The following is a 20,424-nucleotide window of genomic DNA, read 5'->3' as shown; positions in this document are numbered from 1 at the left end:
AGCCTTCAGCATCTAAGAAAACCCTTAACCCATCATGGCTTCATAGTGCCTGAAGGTACTGGCGGCTTCAACAAGGAAGACTGATTCTCCTGTCAGGGAAGTGGTAATCCTCCCATAGGGAAAAAGGGAAGTTAAGTGGGCTCCTGTGGTTTCTTAATTAAATTTATTTTGGTGTGCAGTTCCTTCAGGAGGTAGATAGAAGGCCAACTTAAAGCCTACTTTCTCCTCGCAAGGTAGGCTTCCCCAGTAATATCAGAATTAGAAACCTTAGACTACATTTTCCACATACAATTTGTTTCCCCTGATGAAATTCATGGTTCCTAAATTATAAATTAAAAAGATGCCCTACCGAAATCCCCCCTTTTTTATCTTGCCCCATTTCTATTCTCCTAATGCAATGGGTATAGAAACATACAATCTGCTCCTTTCAGACAGTGGCGTAGACAGTGGGTGCAGGGGGGCCCGGCCGTACCGGGTGCAACATCTGGGGGGGGGTGCTTGCACTCGCAGCTCTCTGCCCCTACCTGGCTCACTCACTCTCTCTCACTGCAGTGCTGGCTGTGCGAATCCGATTCGAGCCGCCGGGTTGCCGCCCACTGTGGAGGGGGGGTGCCAGGCGTGCGGTTAGGGGGCGCAATCCACGGATTAGGAGGCGCAAATTACTTGCCTTGCCCCGGGTGCTGACAACCCACGCTACGCCGCTGCTTTCAGACATTATTGTTTCATGCAGCAGGACTCCTAAAGGTCTTTCATTTTATTGGTATTCTTTTTTAAAAAGGATGATGGGTTTCTATTGGAAATTAGGTGCATTTACCATGAGCCATTGCCTTTGCCTTTGCTTTTGTTTTACATGGTTTCTAACTTGGTTGGAAAGAGCATATTTTTTTTTATCATCTTCCAGGCCCCAGAAAAAAGCTCTGCTGAGGTGGTAAAACTAGGCATTGCTCAGGGTTATAGACAGGTACCAAGGTTCTGCCATTTCATTCCTCCTTGTTCCAATGCATCACATTGCTGGCAAAGAGTGAAGATACTTTGAGGCATCTGATCTGCTTGCCTTTAGCCACGTTGCCTTTAACTGAATAAAGCTAGATGTTTACACCCACTTCACTACCCATTTTCAGTAACAACATCATCTTTATGCATTATATTTCTCTGTTAACTGGAAACCTTCTTTATTTTCTGATACCTGAACCATTTTTAACAATGTATATTTTATTGGCTTTTATAAATGTATAACAAAGAAACAACAACACTAAGCAGCTACACAAAAGCAGAATACAACACCCTTTCTGCAATCTCTCCAGCTACCACATAAGTATCCATATTTTTCAAACATTTGTTCTTCTTTTAAATTTTCAACAAAATTCTTCTATGTTATTTCATCAGCCTTGTATGGAAGCATCCATCCAGAGTGTGGTCATCTTCAACTAAAGCATCAAACAGGTGACGACATCCAGATTTGTGATGATTCTGCTGATAGCACATTGCTTAGATGCTTTTAGCTAGGTTACGAAGTAAATGGCCACAGGATGGCATAAAATGCACCTGTTGTTTCTTTCTTTTCAGCACTGTTACAGTATGGTTTATTTTCTCAGTTATATTCAATATTCATACATTTTCATACCTTTGCTCTCTTCCCTAAACATGTAATTAACTCAACATTTGGACAACCAATAATCTTGATGCATCATGCAAGTATAGAAAGTGATCTGTTCTCTTAAGAGACTTCTTAACCATGTAAAGTATGAAAGGAAACACAACTGTGGGGTAAAATCAATTTGGTCCTATACAACAGCGGTTCTCAACCTGTGGGTCCCCAGACGTCATTGGACTACAACTCCCATCATCCCTGACCACTGATCATGCTGGCTATGACTGATGGGAGTTGTAGTCCAACAACATCTGGGGACCCACAGGTTGAGAAACACTGCCACAGAATATTAAAATTATTGAATATATTCTTCACACAAAACCAAAAAATGTATTCTGTGGCATCCCCATCTCAAATGGTGGTATGTCTCTCTATAACTGGAATAGCTCCACCACATTGACACTATTCCAAAATTAATGGGGGAGAAGTTCACCGGTTTGCTATGCCACCTATGCATTACCTGAATATCCAAGGTCCATGGGAAGTAATTTATTGAGGGATTAAGAGACATGTTGACTATGAACCAGTGGCTCCATCTCTGTTCTCACTTGGTGTGGGGTCCAGCATACTTGCAAGTACAAAGTTAGTTCCCTGGACTTCCGGGTTGGCGCGATCGGGAAATGGCGGATTCCCTCCGAGCTCCGGAGGGAATCGGCTCAGCGGTGGATGGGTCTTTGCCGTGCCGGCGACACGGGGACCCTTAAAAACCGCAGGCGCGGAAGCCTGCGGACTGAAGACTCGGCGGGTGCCTTAAGCGCCCCCCTGATTCGCAATGAGCCTTTTTAAAGGCTACGGAGGGGATACAGGGGACGGCGTGGCACTGAGAGTCGACCGCTACCGCCGCTGAGCGAAGCCGCGAGCCATAACTGGAGAGCGCTGACTTCCTTCCTTGAAATTCGGACTGAAAAAAGAACCCGTGAGTAATTTGGAACTGAACTTTAAAACTTTTACCTTTTGAATTTGAGACGACCGGGGGGTGTGCTAAAAGGAAGTCCCCACACCCCCCCTTGCAGACGATCCAGAGCAACGAAATAAGAACTAAGCTGGAGTGCCTACCCTGTAAAGGGTGAGTTTTAAAAAGACAGTAACTTCCAAGATTTAGAAAGGTAAATTTGAGCAGGAGAGTGGAGTGTTGGAAGAGTCTTTGTTTTGTGGTAAACAACCCTCCCTCCCGGGCCCGGGAGCGACCTGCTTTGGAGCCTGTATAGAGGAGCAGAATTTGACAGCTGTCAAAAGCTGTCAAATGGACTATTAATAGTGAAAAAAATTGCTGTTTAAGACCTCTCCGGATTAAAAGGAGTTACAATTGAACTAAAATTTTGAGAAACAAAGAAACAATAATAGGACAGAGGATTGTTGGAGAAAAGGTTACTCAGTAACCAGATTCCCTCTAGGGGGAATTCTGTGGAATTACAATGGCTGTGGGTGGAAAGATACTGAGAGAAATCGAAAGAATGTTCTCACTGGTGGGAACCCTACAGGAGCAGACTACAGCTATGAGTAAACAATTGACGACCTTGGATTTGGAAACAAGTAGTTCTGCTGAAAGTAATGAGGACCTGAGTGAGAAAGAACCCACAGCTGAATTTGAAACAATAAACAAAGAAGAGGAGAAGACAAAACAAGAAAGAGAACAAGTTATCTGGGAAAGTACTAACCAGAAGCCGACATCTGGAGAACACAAGCAAGGAGACTATTGGATTAAATCCACTCTAAGCCTACGAAAGATACAGAAGATGAAAGTGGAGGCCCTGGGACTTTATGGAATTCAGGAGCTCGAAATGAAGAAGTACAATTGGGGCCTCCACATAGACTTTGATTTTGACTATCAGCAAGACTTAGGCCTTGTGGAAATTCCTCAGCAGTTGCCTTTAAATATGGGAAGAGACTATGGACTGATTGGATTGATTGTTAAGGAAATCTTTCGAGACTCGATGATAGACAAAAAGGACTACCAACAAAACCGGCGGAGAGGGACTAAAAGAGAATTGAGAGCCTCGGATATCCGGAATCCAGGCTAAAAACTGTTAATTTGGACATGTCTCGGGAAAGGACGCAAAGCGGGGAGGGGAGGGAGGGAAGTATCAAATTTAAACAACACTCAAGACCAGGGGGTTTAGTATTAAGAAAATTATGTAAGAAAAAATGAGAAATCGAGGGAAGAGAATTGGGGTCCAACTTAGGGAAAATTTATTTTTGTTTTTTTATAAAAGGACTAATATTAAGATGGAAGAAATGCCAACTTGCTGACATAAGTTTGGGAATAGGGATGCAGGGGAGGGGGTGGGGGGAAGTCAAGGACTAGGGTTAGAAAATAAGATTTTCGGGAACTATTCATGTTCGTTGTTTTTTATGTTTGTTTTGGTGTGTTGTTTGTGTTTATATAAAATGTGAAAACCCAATAAAAATATTTAAAAAAAAAAAAAACAAAGTTAGTTCCCAGGGCAAAGTTCTGGTCTTCAAGGGCCCAGATCAAAATGTAGCTAAAGCCTAAAGGCACAGCTCAGGTTAAGTGCTCATGTGGTAAAGCTGGACATAGTTCAGGGGTACTGGAGGATGCCAGCGACACAGTGTTGTGTCATGAATATTGGACAATGACTCCAAAGTCATTACTGAGACCTGATGAAATCATTTTCTGGAACTTTGACCCTCCTTGTTCTAATTGCATACGATCGTTGTGAAAGAGAGAGGATAATTTGTGACACTTGATCTGTTTGGTCAGATTATATAATTATAATAATTTTGTAATGGCTTCCCTTAGCCACACTGTTTTGAATGGAACCAAGCTAATGCCTTACAGCTGCTTCGAACCCCATCTTCTGTATGAATCTCATCCATTTGCCCAAAATCTGGAGCTATTAAAGAACAGGCTGCACAGTGATCTGTTGGGGATCCTCTAATGTTGGCTTTTCTGCCTTGGATAGGATGTTAGACTAGACAACCTCCCAGAACCCCATCTCACACACAAAACATACATGGTTCTACAGGGGTGGAGTGTGGAGTTATTGATAAATGTTTGAAGGCAAAGACCAACAACACAAGCATGTGAGAAGAACGCCTTAAAATGAAATTACGAAAATGAAATAACAAGGCTTGTGATTGCAACACTTTGCTGCCACTCTAAAATGGCTGTAGATGTGCAACAATTACGTCCCCTTGCCTAAAGAGAATGCTGCAATTTCAAAACTGATTGAAGAAATGTCCTGGGTTGTGGTGCAGTTGCAGATGACATAAAAGCAGATGATATGCACCACACTGTTCCATGTCCCATTAGCAGCTGTGCAGAAGTACAGTGGTACCTCGGGTTAAGTACTTAATTCGTTCCGGAGGTCCGTTCTTAAGTTGAAACTGTTCTTAACCTGAAGCACCACTTTAGCTAATGGGGCCTCCTGCTGCTGCCCCGCCGCCGGAGCACTATTTCTGTTCTCATTCAGAAGCAAAGTTCTTAACCCGAGATACTATTTCTGGGTTAGTGGAGTCTGTAACCTGAAGCGTATGTAATCTGAAGCGTATGTAACCCGAGGTACCACTGTACAAAAGATCTTAAGCAAACAAAACAAAGGAGAAGAAAGAGCAAAGAAAAGAATAACACCCAAACTCCAAAGAGCCCAATGAGAACTGAGCATGTCAGTAGCCCCAGAATGTTGTGTGACAGTTGAACTAGAAAGATGTAAAGTGGGCAGTGGGGGGGGGGAGAATGGGCTTCCTGAGGAAGAGCAGCACTGCCAACTTTTTCTTGCTGGTCTCATTGGTGTATTTATAGACATGACAGCATGCTTCTTGCAAACATATGCAGATTCCTGGCTGTACCAGGGGAACAGGGTGGGTTGTCATGAAAGGGACACCTCTGGAAATGCCCAGCTTTGCACAACTGTTAAAGGTTAAAGAGCTCAGTTTTCGCCTAGATTATGTTTGTTCATGAAATAGAGCATGCAGAGAGTTCAATATTACTTGAAGATTAGAAGCCCTTTTGTAGTTGCAGGACATCTTTCTACGGATCTACTGCAGTGGCAGAGAAGCTTTTCAGCCTGTGAAAATATTGCGGGGATGATGTCCAGTGATGTCAGAGGCGGCTTACCCCCATATGAATCTCGCTAGCCAACTATACTTTTTTTGTAGGCTTACAGTCTCTCTGTTCCATTAACTATGCTAGCTGGTAAGATGTGAGGGGCTGGATACCTTCAGTGGTTGCAGTATAATTTTGGAACTGGAATGTTTCTGAAATGGGACATTCCCAGCCCTATACTGTACAGAGGTTTGGGGATTCATATCTGGCGTCTTCTGCATGCAAAGCAGCATGCGGAAGTTATTATTTTTTCTCAGAAATGCTTTTGAATGCAGATTCTTGAATTTGGACTGAGACCATCTTCATAGATAATTTAGTTTAAATATTCCTCCAGCATGTTGAGTCAATAGACTTCTCTATGACAGTCTCTCAACAATATGATAGCACCTTGTTTTTCTCTGATTATCATTTTAATTATTTGAAAAAACTTGTTTTCCACTGTCTTATATGATGTATCCATTAATTATGTGGTAAGGTTATATTTCTTAAAATATAACAACCCATGGCAAATACTCAAGTAATAAGAGGCCCTGGGAAAATCATTCAGAAGTGCCAACCACAAGTCTGGAAATGACTGTGCACAACTTAGACATGCATTGACACACTGAATGGCCGTTTTGATAGTAAGGAAAAAATTGTGCATGCAGAGTAGCCCAAATGTGGGGATACAAGTTAAGCCCCAGAGAAGTCAAGAGCTGGTACAAGAAGATGGTTTGAGTTATGCACTGATCTTCAGGAGGGCTGTGAATGTGTTTAGTGACATTCATTGCTGCAAAATGAATGCTGGGAGTGAGTGGAAGAGGGGTCCAGATAATCTACATGGAATGTCCATCCAATTGTATGAACAATCTTTGAATTCCCATGTTATATGTGAGGTTTCTGAGAAATTCAAGTCTTCATTTGGATACCTTCCTATGCTTTACTGATGCAATTGTTCCTACGTATTGCCCCGAAGCTCAAGTGGCCCTGATGCCAAGTTGAATATGAAAGAGGTGTACTATCTGTCAAAATTACTTTGTGTTTCTGAAAGACAAATGATCTGGTTACAACACTGAATATATGTATTTAATAACTACAATGTCCACGTTGCAGAAACTTAATTGTACCCATACCTCTGAGGCTAAATGCATTTATAACAGCTTAATTTGTGCATATAGAAATTTTTAGGCTGAAATTTAGGCTGAACTGTTGTTGTTGTTGTTGTTGTTTAGTCATTTAGTCGTGCCCGACTCTTCGTGACCCCATGGACCAGAACACGCCAGGCACTCCTGTCGTCCATTGCCTCCCGCAGTTTGGTCAGACTCATGTTTGTAGCTTCGATAACACTGTCCAACCAACTGTTTTGGGTCAACATTTTTCAGCATTTTGAGATTGGGTCTCTCTTTTCAGCTTCTCATGCTTAAGATGCCCCAAGGTGCTTGGTTGCTTTCACGTCAACAGGCACACACTGCTACTACCCAAATACAAAATACAAACCTAAATAAAATACCACATAGAGGTCTTGAGAATAGCACATCCTATCATGCCAAAACAAATGATAATCCACTATTTCTCTGTGTTACACAGATGTAGAAAAAAATAAGTATGAGTTCCAAAAGAAAACAGAAGGAAAAAACAGTGTCAGCTACCCAGATACTAGAATAGTTAAACCAAACCTTTTTAACCACTCCCACAAAAATTGTAGTTATATTTATCTGCGGCACAGTTATGAAAAACCAAAGAAGCTTCTTTTCTGTTCCATTTTCCCTTGGTCCATCCCAGATACCCATCAATGCGGTTTTATATATTTGTTATTTAATTCATAAATTTCATAGTTTTGAAAAGCCTCCACCCCGTCTTCGGCTCATGTGAGCCTGAGACAGGGTCGGGGCTTTGTTAAACTGTTCCTGACTCCCAGCTATGCAGAACCCAGTGCCTCATTCATGAGCCAGTGAGGCGTCAGGGCTTGCTTACCTGGGGGGGCAGGAGCAGTATAATGCTCATGTTATGTACTAAGCTTGGATCCTAGAACAATAAGCAAGAAGGATCCTAGAATGCAACAACTGATTGGCTTGCAGGAAAAGATCAATAGGGCTCCAGGAGGGAAGCAGAATCAGCCAATCAGATGGGACTCATTGTGTAAATAATGTATATAAAAGTCTGAGGTTTGGGGAGCAATTCAATCAGTGTTTTACAAGCTGCAATAAAGAGCATGAAATCACTACAGGACTACAGGTATATTTCACTAGTGACAAGGATGGGATCCTGCTGAGCTGTCTGCCTCAGTCACTGTTTTACAAGCTGCAATAAAGAGCATGAAATCACTACAAGACTCCAAGTATATTTTGGGGGGCCGCTAGGGGCACATTGGAAGATGGCCAACAATACCATCTCTCTGGCTCACACGTGGTAATTAAGAGGCTGATATGGGAGTATGCAGCCTCCCTTGTTACCCCAAGGGAATGGGGAATGCTGCCTCACCTGTGGTTGCTATAAATCACCCCCGGATTCGAAAGAAGGGGGTGAGGGCACTAGGCGCACAGCCCTCGTGTTAGACGGCTCTCCAGGACGCTGTCTCTGATTGCGCGGCCTGGTTGCAGGAGCTCAAAATAAACGATTAGAGAGAAGCAAATGCACATTTTTTGAGTGAAGATCGGGAGTTAAGAATGCTAATTGAAGTGACCTCTGTGAAGTGGAGCGACGGGCTGGATTCAACAATATATCAAGAAGAAGATACATCAAAGGGTCAGTATGTTGCAACGGGACTGAAAGGGGGGGGGCTTTTCTTTTTTTATCTTATGTGAGCACCCAGCAATCCTCCCCCCAAGAAGAATCGTTACAATTACTGATTACAAGCAGGATGATTAAGAACTGTGTGGAAATAAATTACTAATCAAAGACATGGCTTGTGGAATATTTGGAAAGGAATGAAAGGCCTTTGGAATGATGCAGTTATAAAAAGAGACTCGTTAGGGCAGGCCTGGCTACAGGATTGATGATCGAGGGGGAGGAGACCGTGGCTTGCTATTATATAAGACTGTGAGTTTGACCTGGCAGAACCCCCTAAGAAGATTGAAGAGAAACTGACTGGCCTGTGAGGATTAATGGGCAGAATTTAAGAATGTTTTGTACGGAAGTGCAGAAATGGCGTCTGTCTGTTTGAATATGGCTCTTGGAGGAATAGAAAATCCACACAGGATATAACAACGTCTGTTTTCAACTCGCTTGTGGAGACTACCAGAGGTCACAAAGAAAGGAATATATGACAACAACAAGAAGATGAGGAAAATAATAAAGAGAAGATAGAACAGAACTGTGAATACTATTTGGACAGAACTGTGAACATTAAAGCAGCAGCAAGAGAGATGTTTGGATCCCTTTCTGAGCTCGAAGCATGGGTACCCCCAACAAAAAATTTGGCTGTGTAATTTGGAATTAATGTGGTTTGATTGGTTTGTTAATAAAAATTATATTAAAAAAAAAGACTCCAAGTATATTTCACTGGTCCAGTTCCTCCTGGAGGCAAAGGATGTCACCGACGCAGCCAAGAAGAGGGCGACCTTCTTCAGCATCTGTGGAGAAGAAACGTTCAAGATCGCCCGAGCCCTCCGAGCCCCCATAAATATCACGACCGTTCCCTATGACACGATAATGGAATGGCTGAAGGGGCACTTCTCACTACAACCCTCGGTGGTAGCGTGTCACAACGCCTTCTATGCAAAGCGGCAGGCCCCCAGAGAAACCATAACTGGGTATGTGACCTCCCTCCGCCAGGCTGCCCGGCTCGGCAACTTCAAAGAGCTGGAGAACCTGAGTCAAGACAGCTTCGTGGGTGGCCTGATGGACAAGAACCTGCAGCGGCGCGCCTCTACGCCAAGAAGGACCTGAAGTTCCAGGTCACCCTAGAGGAGGCTCTAGCATCTGAAGCTGCTGAGAGGTCAGCGCAAGGATTCAAGTCAAACATGTCATCCCAACTGAGGGTCCACCACGAGGACCTCACTGATGACTCAGAATCCAACCAGGAGGATGTGCACCAAGTGCAGCAGCGCTCACAAGCTGCATGCCCACCAAGACAGCCTCGTTCAGAAGAGGGGAACTGTGCAAGCTGCGGGGAGAGCCATGAACGGAGGACTTCCCATTTCCACTACTCAGAATGCCGACAATGCAGAAAAGTGGGGCACATCGCCTGGGTGTGCCATGCCCCCCCCCCGCCCGACGTTTCAAACCAAATGGCTGACCAAGAGTCCCAGGCCCTGTGGTCCGATACACCAAGGCAACTCAACGGAGATCACAGAAAGTCAGGTATACCAGTTGCCTCTTTCTAATGCAGAAACATTTTACATCGAGGTAAAGATAGAGGGAGCCCCGTGCTGCATGGAGCTTGATACAGACTCCATAATCTCGGCACGGACATTAAGAAAATTGTTTCCCAGTGATTAGGCCTGACCCATTCACCCTCCGGGACTTCCAAAAATGCAAAGGTCCCCACGATGGGGGTGGGAACCTTCAATGTACAATACTGAGGGCCGAAGCGGCGATTGGACTTGATTGTGTTCACGGGGCCCTATGTTAGCTTACTGGGGTTGGTGTGGTTTGGGCCGCTGGGGCTAGCCATCACTGGGGTGAACCACACCAGCTCCCATGTGGATGTGGACGCCATCTGCAAAGAGTTTCCAGAGGTTTTTGACAGAGCACTGGGATGATATACTGGTACCCCGTTGGCCTACAACTAGACCCTGCCGTACGGCCCATCAGCTTCAAGGCCTGCCAGGTCCTGTTCACCCTTAAACTCTGCATCAATGATGAATTAGACTGGCTCGTGGAGCAAGGAGTGCTTGAGCTGGTGCCTAACACCCCCAGTAAACGCCAATCGTCACACCCGTCAAGCTCAATGGCTCAGTCCACATCTGCGCAGACTACAAATGTACCACAAACAATGCCCTTACGGCTCATACATACCCGGTGCCAGTGGTCATCCATGTCCTCGACACCCTGGCGGGGTCTAAGATTTTTGGCAAGCTGGACCTGGCCCAGGCCAGTGGACTAGGGCACTTCCGAGGCACAGACGATTGTAATTCACAGGGGCGTGTTCCGTGCCAAGCATCTGCAATTTTGTGTCAGCGTGGTTCCAGCCATATTCCAAAATTGAATGGACTCTCTCCTCAAAGGAATTCCCGGCATCACCCTCTTCTTCTACGATGTGTTGGTCACTGGGGCCATGCCGGGGGAGTTCGGGGGCTGACTCTGCACCGTCCTGCACCGTTTCCAGACTGTCGGCCTCAAAGTGAAGCGGGGTAAGTGTCTGCTAGGAGTGCAACAGTTGGATTTTCTAGGATTTACGGTGGACACAGATAGATAGAGTCCACCCAACTGGGGACAAGGTGCAGGCTATTTGTGACACCCCAGCAACTAAGTGTAAGGTGGAACTCCAGGCCTTCTTGGGACTATTGAACTTTGACCATGCCTTCTTACTCCACAAGGCAGTGGTAGCGGAGCTGCTACACAGACTGCTTGACAAGCGGGCCCCTTGTTTGTGGGGGCAGTGCCAGGAGGCTGTGTTTCAAGCAGTCAAAGATCTGCTTGTCTCAAACTCAGTCCTGGAGCACTTTGACAAGAGGTTGCAACTTCTGGATGAAAGAGAGGTGCCAGTAGCTTACTTTTCCCAGACCCTATGCACTCCAGAAGAATTATTCCCAAATAAAGAGTGCCTGGCAATCGTGAAGGAAGTAAATAAATTTCACGGTTTCTTGTATGGGCATGTTGGGATTTTGAATATGTGCAGCTTAACACAGAGTCAGTTAGGTGTTGGCCGACAGCCAAGGCAGTGTAAAGGAGTAAAATCTGCCTGGAGATATAGAGGCCTGGAGACAGCTCCAGGATTGGTCAAGCTCTCTCACGGGAATAATGATTTATGGCCTTCTGACTCGAATGTGTTAGTAGAGCGTAGAGCGTTGAGAATTGAGTGTTAATGTAAGAGTCATGTGGTGAGAGAGTTAGTTAAAGATCCATGTTCTGTTCCTGTGAATAGTAACTTGAAGTCCAATGTATATATTAAACACCTATAAGTAACAAATTACTGGTTCCTGTTTCGTCCAACCTGCCTGCAACTGATTGCTTTTGTGAACTCTGTTAAGGTCTGGGTAAGGTCCTGCAACAGGTCTTTACCGTCGTGACAGACCACAAGCCACTGCTTGGCCTATTTGCCCCCAAGAAGCAGACCCCTGAGGTACTGTCACCCCGCGTCCTCAGGTGGTCGATTTTCCTCACCAGCTACCAGTATACACGGGCCCACCAAGGGGACTGGGAGTACCGCCTCGCTGCATTTGAATGCCACTGATATCAACTAAGGTGGTCATTCCTGGGGGGGGGGGGGACAGCGAGAAGGTCTGGACAGAGGAATCCCAAGGGGATAGCAGAAGGGTGAGGCCCATAGAGCAGGAGAAGCGGGTAAGGGATGCAGAACTAGGAAGTCCAGAAGTGACCCCTGAGGCTGAGCAGCCACAAGAACCAGTTCCACGATTGAATGGACCAGCAGCACCGGACCCAACGGCTCCATCACAGCTGGCAGCCCCAAAGCAAGAGCCAGAACCAGGAAAACCTTTACCGAGAGGCACCCAAGACCACAACGCATACGTAGGTGACCAGCATACTTCAACGACTAGGAATGCTAACCTTCTGGGAGCAATGGGAACTTAGAGAGTAGGGGTTTATGTACTAAGCTTGGGTCCTAGAACAACAGGCAAGTAGGATCCTACAATGCAACAACTCCTTTGTCCTTCCAGCTGGCCTGCAAGCCAGAGGGATATTGCGGCTTGCTCAGCTGGGGGTGGGAGCCATTGCACCCTGCAGCTCAGCAGCGCAAAAAAGCTGTGTCATTCTTGACTCAGTGAGGTGCTGGGGTGAAGCCACCTCCACTTCCTCAGTGAGAGTGGGGGCAGTTTCAGCCAGGCTCCTTGCGAAGCTGGGTCAAATGCAGCTTGGTGTTTAAAACTGTGATGTATCTCCAGATCCTAATGTGTGGCTGGTGATACATCACGATGTTGAAAATCTGATGTCACCAAGCTCTATTCCTTACGGTCCAGTCAAAAAACAAAATGATACATTCAGAAGCTGCACATGAGATAGAGCAGCCCATGGGCAGGGCTCCATCCACAAAAAAATTGCCATTGTAATAGTAAAGGTAAAGGGACCCCCGACCATTAGGTCCAGTTGTGACTGACTCAGGGGTTGAGGCACTCATCTCGCTTTATTGGCCGAGGGAGCTGGCCAGCTGGCCGGGTCATGTGGCCAGCATGAGTAAGCCACTTCTGGTGAACCAGAGCAGCACACAGAAATGCAGTTTACCTTCCCGCCAGAGCGGTACCTATTTATCTACTTGCACTTTGACGTGCTTTTGAACAGCTAGGTTGACCGAGCAGTGTGAGCTCAACCTGGTAATTCAAAATCATCTGGGTGGACTATGAATATGTGCAACATAGATTTTATGTCACTCTTTCCCGTTTCAGATGTGGTGCCAAATGTGTGCACCAAACCAAAACACTGTCAAACAAGTATGTAACATCATCTAGCTCTTGATAACCTTCCTGCAATTAAAAACTTGACAGGGATTAATTTTTCCCATATAATATGAGAAATTTCTGAATGTATTTCCACCCACCCATAAACTTCTATTCTTCGACAGTCCCACCACAAGTGATGGCATGTCTGCCTCTAACTAAAACCTTTCTAAACATTGGTGCTATCCAAAAGTAATTTGTACAATTGCTGTGCTATTCTACACCACCTATGTATTAACTTGATGTCCAAGGAACTATGGGAAGTTGCTAAGACACTGATAGATAGAGCAACATATTGATGCTGACGCAGTGCCCCTATGTTTCCTCTAACTCGGTATGGGTTTAACTTGGTTCAAAGAAGCATATACTTTTTTCTGATCTCCCAGGCCCCAGATCAATGTAACCACGGTCTGGTACAGGTGACTACCTAGGTAGCAAAGCTGGACATAGCTCAGGGTTCTTGAACTGTGCCAGGGACACAGCAGTATGCACTGAATATTGGGCAATGGAGCCAGAGTCATTAGAGTGAGCTTTTATAATTGCCTTCTGGAATATTATTTCTCCTTGTTCCAGTTGAACCAAGCTTGTTATTTGCACGTGTTTGAAATCCCATATTCAGTGCCTACAGCATTCATATGTTCCACGTCTCTCTAACTAAACTTTGGTGACATCTGCACTCACTGGGAATCTCTCCAAACAAAGCATCCAGGCAGGTTTTCTTATCCTGATAGGAAAGAGAGGTAGAAGCACATAACATGTTTGCAAAAGGCCAGAGCTCCCAAGGAGAACTATTTCAGCGTCAAACTGCAACTACTATTCTAGTAACTATTATTAAATGTTGTCAAACCAATTCTGCCATCATTTTACTAACACCTGCTTCTTTGGAAAGCAGTTCAGGACTGATTAAAGTACTGCCCATCTCTCCATCCATCTGTTCCCTATGCGTTTAAACTCTTCTTGAGACATTGATGTCAATTTGGCATGACAGTTTTCAAGGTGAAGAAACCAGATTTATTTCATGTTTGGTTACCATCAGATGCCATTTTGAATAAAAATGTCATGCCAAGCTTTTCCAAACTGCACTGATTACTGCTTCACAAAATTTGGCATGATGGTTTCTGGAGTGAGGAGTGTATTGTGGTGTACATTTGGAAACCATCAGATGCCATTATGAATCAATATGGCAGACTGAATATTTCCAAACTTCACAGATTTAGACACTTCTAAAGTTATCATCGCACAACACTGATATGTGTCTTTTTGTTTTTGTTGGATGCCACTTTGAGTCTCTCCCTGTTTCTTCCAATGCCATCACCCTCCCTTATACTGTGAAGATGAAATGATACTTTGAGTAATTTAATCTTCTATGTAATTTTGAACCCACAATTGAGTTAATATTGATATACAACTGAAACAATTGGGCATATGGAGACTATGTGAGATATTTTCATGGTATTTACTCCCAAGTGCCCAGAGATCTGTAGATTAAGAGTGACAAAAAAATCTTTCTTCTTCTTCTTCTTCTTCTTCTTCTTCTTCTTCTTCTTCTTCTTCCGGTTTTTTTGGGGGGTACTCAAGGGGACACAGTACCAGCACCTCCCTCCAAATGGTTAAAGTGTGGCACTTACTGCAGCAACTTCATGGTGACTACTGGCACCTATTTCTCTTAAAAAGCACGAATTATTATTATTATTATTATTATTATTATTATTATTATTATTATTATTATTGGCATCTGTCTGTCTTGAGAGTCAACTGAGTGCACCTGGACTGCTGCATTAGCAACACCAAAATGGGTGCAAAATGGCACCAGCTTGGGTGCAGGAGTTGCCATAAGGACTTCCTTATGCCGTCCAACTGTCTTATGGACTCCACTCTGGATTTGTGTAGGATTTATTTCTTAGCCCCCCCCCCCCCGTAAATATATCCCACAAGACAGAGTAGGTTTAGGATCAGAGTATTCCTTCACCTGGATCAGCTACCTTCTCAGGTTGTAACCAGAGCCATCAGTCCCTCACTTTCTTCTACAACATGTTCAGGAATCACTTTCTTGACTGCTGGACCCATGATGGGTTTTGTCCACTCAAATTGTTGGAGCCTTTTACCGCATGTAAGGAAAGTCCCAACTCACTGAGGGTTTGGGACCAATCAACTATTCTCACTTTGCTTAGCCAGCCAGTTGAAGCTGTTCCCAGGATGTGGCAGCTGTCGAATGTTGACAGCTTCTATGACCCACAGGGGAGAGTTGAGTGCTGGGTGAGGACCAAAGGTGGACATACTACCCAAGAAAAACTACCCCCCAAGGCCCTACCCCTCCACTAATACCTCATATTCCCGTTTTTCTCCAAGGAGCTCAAGCTGGAACACATATTTATCTCCTCAATATTATTTTTATTTTATTGATCAATTTTAAATCAGTACGAAAACCCAAAAGATGTACAAAACAGCAGTGCAGTATATCCAGGAGGGATGTAATATTTACTTGGGAAAGTACTTAAGAACAATACAAAAGCCAAATTTCTCATCTAGAGGGAGTCTTGGGTACCTGTATTTGCTGTATATATATTTATATATTTATATAAAATATATATGTATAATTTAATATATTTAAGGCAGCGGAGATGGGGAGCGGGACTAGAAGGGGCTGGAAATTTGACTGCAGCCGTCTCTAGAAAGAGGAGCCGCTTTTGCCCTGAATTAAGGCGATTCCTGTCACCTGTTGAAGGCCTCCCCACCCCCACAACGCCACCCCGGACTTGGGGGGTGCACCGTGCCAGAGAGATTATGGGGTGGGCTGGAACACGGCAGATGCCCCCATCTCTCCCTCCCTCCGTGGACCTTCAGAAAGTGCACGTTTGGATTAAAGGAAGGGCAAGAGTGCGAGTCCAGCGTCAGGTGCCCCCGAGAAGCCCCCAAAAGGGAAGAGGTCCAGAACAGGGAACCCCAAAAGGCTGTATATATGATAAAATCCCACCCAATAGAACATAAATTTTCAGGGTCTCCCAAGCCTTTGGCAACAAGTAATTCATGATTTTCTTTTTTTTAATAATAATATTTATTGATTTTCCAACCATTTAAACACAATAAAACAGAAAAACAAAAAAGGAAAAGGAAAAGCAAAAAAAGAAAGAAAGAACATAAGATTAACAAAACAAGACAAAAGCCATTTAAAACACAAAACAATTTCAATGTCTTCACTTTCATTCCCTTATTTCCACGACCTCCTCACACCTCCCTTTTTGTATTCCACTTCTATTAATTGTTTCAGCAATTCCTTTCCATCTTCCTCTGTTTTCTATCCTATAATTATCTTAACATATTCTAATCTTATATTTCCCTTTAATACTCTATTAATCTATTTATACTTAATTCCTTATAACATTTCTACTAAAGCCATATACCGTATTTTTCGCCCCATAAGACGCACCGGCCCATAAGACGCACCTAGTGGTTTTTTTTGGGGGGGGGGGGAAATAAAGGGGAAAAAATTATTCCCCCCCCAGGTGCGCTGCGCTACACCAGGAGCTTGGGGCGTGCGGAGCTCAGCGCGCCCCAAGCTTTTGCGTGCCGGCAAGGTCTCCGCTAGCTTCTAGGTGCGCGCAAGCAGTCCGCTAGCCTTGGGAGAGCCGCGGGGCTCTCCCAGGGCTAGCGGACCCCTGCGCTACACCAGAAGCTTGGGGCGTGCTGAGCTCAGCGCGCCACAAGCTTCTGCGTGCGCGCAAGCAGTCCACTAGCCTTGGGAGAGCCGCGCGGCTCTCCCAGGGCTAGCGGATCGCTGCGCTACACCAGGAGCTTGGGGCGTGCTGAGCTCAGCGCGCCCCAAGCTTCTAGGTGTGCGCAAGCAGTCCGCTAGCCTTGGGAAAGCCGCGGGGCTCTCCCAGGGCTAGCGGATCACTGCACTACACCAGGAGCTTGGGGCGTGCTGAGCTCAGCGTGCCCCAAGCTTCTAGGTGCGCGCAAGCAGTCCGCTAGCCTTGGGAGAGCCGCGGGGCTCTCCCAGGGCTAGCTGATTGCTGCGCTACACCAGGAGCTTGGGGCGTGCTGAGCTCAGCGCACCCTAAGCTTCTAGGTGCGCGCAAGCAGTCCGCTAGCCTTGGGAGAGCCGCGGGGCTCTCCCAGGGCTAGCGGATTGCTGCGCTACACCAGAAGCTTGGGGCGTGCCGAGCTCAGTGCGCCCCAAGCTTCTGCGTGCGCGCAAGCAGTCCGAAGCACGGGGAGCCCGAAGCACGGGGAGCCCGAAGCACAGGCTGCCACCCCAAGCCTCGCGCACCCGGTGGGACCTCCTGCCGGGTGCGCGAGGCTTGCAGACTCTCGCCCGAAGCAGGGGGAGCCCTCCCAAGGGCTTCCCATGCTTCGGGCGACAGGCTGCCGCCCCAAGCCTCGCGCACCCGGTGGGACCTCCTGCTGGGAGCGCGAAGCTTGCTGACACTCGCCCGAAGCAGGGGAAGCCCTCCGGAGGGCTCCCCGTGCTTCGGGCGACAGGCTGCTGCCCCAAGCCTCGCGCACCCGGTGGGACCTCCTACCGGGCGCGCGAGGCTTGCAGGCATTCGCCCCATAAGACGTACCCCGATTTCCCCTTCATTTTTGGAGGGGAAAAAGTGTGTCTTATGGGGCGAAAAATACGGTAACTTCATTCCAACATTTTTCTAACATTCATTAATTTTACAGTATTTCTGTAAATAGTCTTTAAACTTTTTCCAGTCTTCTTCCACCGACTCTTCTCCCTGGCCTCGGATTCTGCCAGTCATTTCCGCCAGTTCCATATAGTCCATCAACTTCATCTGCTTCATTCTTCCCGGGTGGGTAAATCTTGTGTCTTCCAGTTCTTCACAATGAGTATTCTTGCTGCTATTGTAGCATACGTGAAAAGAGTTCTGTCCTTCTTTAACACCAGTTGGCCAGCCATGCCCAGGGGAAAGGCCTCTGGTTTCTTCAAAAAGGTATATTTAAATACCTTTTTCATTTCGTTATGAATCATCTCCCAAAGTGTCTTAATCCTTGGGCATGTCCACCAAAGGTGAACTCTAATCCTCAAATTCGTCTGTTTTTCTTTAAGTTCAGTCATCGCAAGCGTCAACTTATATTCATCAAGTTGCTTCTGTATAGCTGGGGCTCTCTTTCTCTTTCTCTCCAGTTGTGTTTCTTTACATTCAGCAACAACAGCTTTTTCCCTGGCCTCCTCCGCAGTTTGCCGTACCGAAATCGGTTCCTGTGTCAATTTCTGGGTGATTTCTATATTGGTATTATTTATACTTTCTATATTTAAGTTAATTTTAGTGATTGGAACATCCACTTTCGCATTTATCGTGTCCATTTTCCTGTGAAGCTGATCCAATGAATCATTTATCTTAAATAATGCAGCCACTAGGGCCTCTTCTGTCAACATTTCTCTTGGTTTTACATATACTGGTACAAAGGCTGCAATAAAAAGAGCAGGGGGGGGCTGGTGGTGAACCTCTCCTGGATTATTGCCAAGTCCTCCCAGACCTTAATGTTTTGTCAGCAGTTGACTGGTCTGTTTTTCCTCTTCCATTAACCATAACACTTAGAAGATTCAAGGTCAGTCCCAGAGTCTCACGGTTTTTAACTTGCAGCTGGAAATTTCCCTAACCCAACTCTTGTAAAGCAACAAGTTTCAAAAGCTTCCACTAGGGGGAAACAGTTTCTATTTGTAATAGTCAATAGTATCCTCTTTTAAACAATCCAAAATTAGTTTCAAGTTAGTTTCAATTTTCAGTTACTTTTACTCCTTTTTGAAACCGCCGGAAACAGTAGAAACAATGTATTTCTCTTGTTTAACTAGCTGTCAATGAACGTTCTAAACGCTGTCAATGAACATTCCACAATACGTCAGTCCTCCTAGCAGCCCGTTTCCAGGGTCAGAGTGGCGGTGTTTTAGATCTCTTCGCTCTCTCCTGCAGGCATACTCAGTCCTCAACTCCCCCCCCCCTTCTCCTGCCTCCAAAGGGGGGTTTTGTTCTTTACCGATGGGAATTTAATCTTTTACAAAAGACTTTCCAGGACTCCAGCTTGCAGCTTCATTGCCTCAGTCTATTTACAAAAGGGGAAGGCCGACTTCCTGTTTTGAACCTCCCCGTTACAATGGCAAATTCAACATTTAGAAATCCAATTCTTCCGCTTAACCTCTACTCACGGGTACTAATAATATTAATAATAATAATAATAATAATAATAATAATAATAATAATAATAATAATAATAATAATAAATTTTATTTATATCCCGCCCTCCCCAGCCGAAGCCGGGCTCAGGGCGGCTAACAACACTAAAATAGTGCAACATTATAAAAACATCATAAGAATTAATTAAAATCAAAATTGATGGCAACCATAAACTAAAGTATTGTAAAGATCGCCGAGGGAGGGAGTCAGGCTGTGGCCTGGCCAAAGGCCTGGTGGAACAGCTCTGTCTTGCAGGCCCTGCGGAAAGATGTCAAGTCCTGCAGGGCCCTTGTCTCTTGTGACAGAACGTTCCACCAGGTTGGAGCCGCAGCCGAAAAAGCCCTGGCTCTAGTTGAGGCCAGCCTAACCTCTCTGTGGCCTGGGACCTTCAAGATGTTTTTATTTGAGGACCGTAAGTTCCTCTGTGGGGCATACCAGGAGAGGCGGTCCCGTAGATATGAGGGTCCTAGGCCATATAGGGCTTTGAAGGTTAAAACCAGCACCTTAAACCTGATCCTGTACTCCACTGGGAGCCAGTGCAGCTGGTATAGCACCGGATGAATGTGATCCCGCAGCGAAGACCCCATAAGGAGTCTCGCTGCGGCATTCTGCACCTGCTGGAGTTTCTGGGTCAGTCTCAGGGGCAGCCCCACGTAGAGCGAGTTACAATAATCCAGTCTGGAGGTGACCGTCGCATGGATCACAGTGGCTAGGTCAGGGCGAGAGAGGTAAGGAGCCAACTGCTTAGCTTGGCGGAGACGAAAAAATGCCGCCTTTGTTATAGCTGCAATCTGCGCCTCCATGGAGAGGGAGGTATCGAAGATTACACCCAAACTCTTAATGGACGGTGCTGGCACTAATTGCATCCCCGCAAGAGATGGGAGTTGCCCCCTCAATCCCATATCGTCCCGTCCCAGCCAGAGGACCTCTGTCTTCGAAGGATTTAACTTCAACCGGCTCCCACGTAACCATCCAGCCACAGCTTCCAAG

The sequence above is a fragment of the Podarcis bocagei genome (genome assembly GCF_964188305.1).
Source record: "Podarcis bocagei genome assembly, chromosome: 7".
Classification (NCBI taxonomy): domain Eukaryota; kingdom Metazoa; phylum Chordata; class Lepidosauria; order Squamata; family Lacertidae; genus Podarcis; species Podarcis bocagei.
The sequence above is the reverse complement of the archived record's forward strand: the minus strand, read 5'-3'. Positions refer to the sequence as shown.